This window comes from Chiloscyllium plagiosum, chromosome 1 (genome assembly GCF_004010195.1).
Source record: "Chiloscyllium plagiosum isolate BGI_BamShark_2017 chromosome 1, ASM401019v2, whole genome shotgun sequence".
NCBI lineage: Eukaryota > Metazoa > Chordata > Chondrichthyes > Orectolobiformes > Hemiscylliidae > Chiloscyllium > Chiloscyllium plagiosum.
The window spans coordinates 96,314,678-96,320,484 of NC_057710.1; the positions used below are offsets into that span (position 1 = coordinate 96,314,678).

Consider the following 5,807-nt stretch of genomic DNA (forward strand, 5'->3'; position numbering starts at 1 on the left):
GATGAAGGGCTTATGCCCAAAACATCGACTCTCCTGCTCCAATGCTGCCTGACCTGCTGCGCTTCTCCAGCACCACACATTTTGACTCTGACTCTCCAGAATCTGCAATCATCACTTTCTCCTAACACCTCGAATAGACAGGTGTTTTGAAGGAAGGTCGGGTAGGTGACTTGTATACATTGGACTTTAGAAGATTATAACAAGATTAGACAGGGTAGATGCAAGGAGGATGTTCCCAATTGTGGGTGTGCCCAGAACCAGGGGTCATAATCTGAGGATTTGGGGTAGACCATTTACAACAGACATGAGGAGATATTTCTTCAGCCAAAGTGTGGTTATCCTGTAGAATTCAGTACCACAGGAAATAGTTGATACCAAAACATTAAATTTATTCAAGAGATGGCTAGATATAGCATTTGGGATGTATGGGGTCAAAAGTCATGGAGAGAAAGCCGGATTAGACTATTGAGTTGGACAATCGACCATGATCGTGATGAATGGCCGAGCAGGCTCGAAGGACCAAATGTCCTCATCCTGCTCCTATCTTCTATGTTTCTTTATTTCTAACTTAATTGATCCATATATGATTCTGAGAGGTCTTGACAGGGTAGATGTAGAGAGGATACATCCTTTTTTTGGAAAATTGGTGTGCCACAAGGATCAATGCTGGGTCTACTACTTTTCGTCATTTATATAAATGATTTGGATGTGAACACAGGAGGTATAGTTAGTAAGTTTGCAGATGACACCAAAATTGGAGGTGTAGTGGACAGCAAAGAAGGTTACCTCAGAGAACAATAGGATCTTGATCAGATGGGCCAATGGGCTGAGAAGTGGCAGATAGAGTTAAATTTAGATAAATGCGAGTTGCTGCATTTTGGAAAAGTAAATCAGAGCAGGACTTATACAATTAATAAAGAACAAAGAACAAAGAAAATTTACAGCCCAGGTACAGGCCCTTCAGCCCTCCAAGCCTGAGCCAATCCAAATGTATTGTCTAAAATGTCGGTCAATTCCTAAGCATCTATATCCCTCTGCTCCCCACCTACTCATGCATCTGTCCAGATGCATCTTAAATGAATCTACCATGCCTGCCTCTACCACCTCTGCTGGCAACACATTCCAAACGCCCACCAACCTCTGTGTGAAGTACTTACCGCATGTATCCCCCTTAAACTTTCCACCTCTCACTTTGAAAGCATGACCTCTTGTTATTGAATCCATCACCCTGGGAAAAAGCTTGTCTCTATCCACCCTGTCTATACTCTTCATGATTTTGTAAATCTCAATCAGGTCCCCCCTCAATCTCCTTTTTTCTAATGAAAACAAACCTAACCTACTCAACCTCACTTTATCGCTAGCACCTTCCATACCAGGCAACATCCTCGTAAACCTTCTCTGCACCCTCTCCAAAGCGTCCACATCCTTTTGGTAATGTGGCCACCAGAATTGTACACAGTATTCTAAATGTGGTCGAACCAATGTCTTGCACAATTTTAACATGTCCTGGGGTCCTGGGGATTGTTGCTGAACAAAGAGACCTTGGAGTGCAAGTTTGTTGGAAGTAGAGTCGCAGGTAGATATGATAATGAAGAAAGCATTTGGTATGCTTGCTTTTATTGGTCAGAGCTGGGAGGTCATGTTGTAGCTGTACTGGACATTGGTTAGGCCATTTTTGGAATACTGCATGCAATTCTGGTCTCCTTTCTATCAGAAGGATGTTGTGAAACTTAAAAGGGTTCAGAAAAGATTTACAAGGATGTTGCCAGGGTTGGATGATTTGAGCTACAGAGAGGGGCTGATTGGGTTGGGGCATCGGACACTGAGGGTGACCTTATAGAGGTTTATAAAATCATGGATAGGATAAATAGACAAGATCTTTTCCCTAGGTTGGGGGGAGTCCAAAACTAGAGGGCATAGGTTTAGGGTGAGAAGGCAAAGATTTAAAAGAGACCTAAGGGGCAACCTTTTCATGCAGAGGTTGGTGCATGTATGGAATGAGCTGCCAGAGGAAGTGGTGGAGGCTGGTATAATTACATTTAAAAGTACACGAATAGAAAGTGTGTAAAGGGATATGGACCAAGTGCTGGCAAATGGGACTAGATTAGGTTAGACTATCTATTCGGCATGGACGAGTTGGACCGAAGGGTCTGTTTCTGTGCTGTACAGCTCTATGACTCTATAGTGGATCACAGTTTCATAATAAGGAGTGGTCCATTTAAGACAAAAGACAGAAGATGGAGTGATTTCTTTTTCTTACAATAGTGGTGGGAGTCTTTGAAATTCTCTTCATGAAGATGTGGTAAAAGCAGAGTCATTGAATATTTGTGAGGCGTTGGTGAAAAGATTCTCGTCAAATGAAAATAAATAAAGCAGTTGATTGGCTCAGAAAAAGTTTTAAGGAGGAATTTAAATGATGAAAGGAAGAGAGCAGTCAGGTTTAGAGAAGGAGTTTTAGAGGACAGGCAAAGCCATCAATGGAAGTGTGTAGGTGAGAGTTGAATAATGGATTAAAATTGGAGGGTTGGGTATTTTCTGTGGTGGTTTAATTGTTAAGGTTAAGATATTTGTTGCCACCATAACAATATTATCAATTGATAAATGGAACGGCCACATGGATTATTCTTAAGAGGCAGATTGTAAATGGGGAAAAGGAAATAAATAAGGACAGATCCTTTTGAGACTGCAGAGGTGACATTTGGTGGGGAGAATAGGTTTTGTAAGAGAAGAGATGGCTTGTTTTTATTGAGGAGACATCGGGATTGGTCTTACGTGTGGAAACCAAGTCAATACTGCACTAGGTATCAGACAGAGGCTTAGAAATCTCCCTCCTCCAAGGCAGCTGAGCACTGGATTTGTGATAGAGGTGCCTCTAGGTCTGTACCCTTCTTCAATTCAGGTTTTCTCCAGCTGGTCATGTAAACAGTATTTATTTATTTATGAGCTTCCATTTAAGAATGGAAGCAAAGTGGCCAACAGAGTTTTGTAAACATGCCTTCAGCACACAAATTTCCAATGGAATAAATTTATTTTGGTAACTGCTTTCATTTTTTTTCTCCCTTGTTGTCTTGGTCGGATTCACCTTTATGTTTCCTGTAGTCCTTCTGTAATCGATCCAAATGACTATTCTTTAATTGTATGTGAACAGTTTTTTTATGACAGTAAGAGGTAACAGAATCAAGATGGCCCACCCAATAGAAGTCATTGAATCGGATGGTCAATAAATTCAGTTTTTCAAACCTTAATCACATTCTGAGGACAACTATTTAATAAAAGACAGTAGGAATTACTGGATGTTGTTTCTACTCCCTTGTTTAGAGAATGTGGTGCTATTAATTCCAGCCCTACTAAGATTGAGAACTTTTAACCACAGAAAAGTCCTGTCAATACACAGCTCACATGTAAGCTGACACAAAGGTTCAAGAGCAATATTAAATTACACTAGACAGTCAGGAAAATCCCAAATACTTAGCTTTCAACTCACGCTTGATAGACATAAGTTTGACTTTTGCTAATTGTTTACTGTGGTGGTCAGTTCTGAACATATTCACAAGAGGCTGCCAATGTACTTTAATAAAAGAACATAAAGGTTAATGATACACAAAAAGAAAAATAATAACCACTGTACAAGAATTGCTAGAAATGACCTTATTATAAATATCAAAAATAAATATTCAGCCCTTTTATCTCAATAACAACCTAACAGACACTCTGACCTCAGTTTCATGCCTACAAATTTCTGCATTCACTTAATACTATTTTCTTCAGTTAATGTCTCTTCCTGGTACCTCAGCTCACTTGTTATTTAATATGTTTTTAAACTAATTGTTTCAATAGCCTTCTGTTTCTGGAGCTTTTCTCTTATTGACTTTAAAGATATTCGAGATTTATTTTCATCCCAAACTAATCTGGACTCTCTAAACTAATAGCAGCTGTAATCTCTGACTGAATCTACAATCTTCCTGATTGTCTGGATGGTTCATCTTCCTGTGTTACTGGGCTGAATTTACTAAGTATAGCATTTATTTTTTCTCTCCCTCTTTAGTTAATGCACTGAACTTTTCACTCAAGGGAATTTAAACACCTGATTTGAATGTATGTAAACAGTTATCCACATGTCCAACAATCTCTCAAAAAACACAAAATATGTTGCCACCGTCTTAATACACGATATAGAAATACAATGCCAACACAAATCTTAAAGCTTTAAATTGTTCTTTCACTTTGAAATCGAAGTTACCAAATAATATGTCATATTCACTCTGTACACTTTTCTGCATAAAAATTTGGAAAGGTATCTTTAAGAGGCATTTATATGTTTCTATTAGTTTTCTCTGATCAAGATATCTATTCTTCTTATACTAATTTTGCTTTGACAGTAACAATATATTTTCATTAAATTAGAAAAAGGACATTCCATAACAATTACATTCTGCCCAAATCCACTATGATCATGACAAAAAACTGAAAGAACTGCGGTTGCTGGAAACCTAAAACAAAAACAAATATTGCTGTAAAATCCCTGGAGGTCTGGTAGCATATGTGAAGAGAAATCAAAGTTAACATTTCGGGTCACACAGCATGGAAACAGACCCTTTGATCCAACCATCCACCATTTCCTCGGGAAATTCATTTCACACACAAACCATGCTTTATGTTAAAAGATAGCCCCTCATTTTTTAAGTCTTTCTCCCCAGTGACTCTTCCTCAGAACACATAGAACATAGAACATAGAACAATACAGCACAGAACAGGCCCTTCGGCCCACGATGTTGTGCCGAACTTCTCACCTAGATTAAGTACCCATCCATGTACCTATCCGAATGCCGCTTAAAGGTCGCCAATGATTCCGACTCCACCACTCCCACGGGCAGCGCATTCCATGCCCCCACCACTCTCTGGGTAAAGAACCCACCCCTGACAGCTCCCCTATACCTCTCACCCTTCACCTTAAATTTATGTCCCCTTGTAACACTCTGTTGTACCTGGGGAAAAAGTCTCTGACTGTCTATTCCCCTGATCATCTTATAAACCTCTATCAAGTCACCCCTCATCCTTCGCCGTTCCAATGAGAACAGGTCTATCACTCTCAACCTATCCTCGTACGACCTATTCTCCATTCCAGGCAACATCCTGGTAAATCTCCTCTGCACCCTCTCCAAAGCTTCCACATCTTTCCTAAAGTGAGGCGACCAGAACTGCACACAGTACTCCAAATGTGGCCTAACCAAAGTCCTGTACAGCTGCAACATCACCTCACGACTCTTGAATTCAATCCCTCTGCTAACGAACACTAATACACCATAGGCCTTCTTACAAACTCTATCCACCTGAGTGGCAACCTCCAAAGATCTATGTACATAGACCCCAAGATCCCTCTGTTCCTCCACCTGACCAAGAACCCTACCATTAACCCTGTATTCCGCATTCTTATTTGTCCTTCCAAAATAGACAACCTCACACTTGACAGGGTTGAACTCCATCTGCCACTCCTCAGCCCAGCTCTGCATCATATCTAAGTCCCTCTGCAGCCGACAACAGCCCTCCTCACTGTCCACAACTCCACCTATCTTCGTATCATCTGCAAATTTACTGACCCACCCTTCGACTCCCTCATCTAAGTCATTAATAAAAATTACAAACAGCAGAGGACCCAAAACTGATCCCTGCGGAATTCCACTTGTAACTGGGCTCCAGGCTGAATATTTACCATCTACCACCACTCTCCGACTTCGACCAGTTAGCCAGTTTTCTATCCAATTGGCCAAATTTCCCTCTATCCCATGCCTCCTGACTTCCCGCATAAG

General features: G+C 40.5%; 1 protein-coding gene across 2 annotated transcripts in view; it reads left to right on the forward strand.

Moving 5' to 3' along the window:
- rbm47 (RNA binding motif protein 47) overlaps positions 1-5,807 on the forward strand; it is a 263,132-nt gene that overhangs the window by 92,993 nt on the left and 164,332 nt on the right. The gene's annotated exons all lie outside the window — the stretch shown is intronic.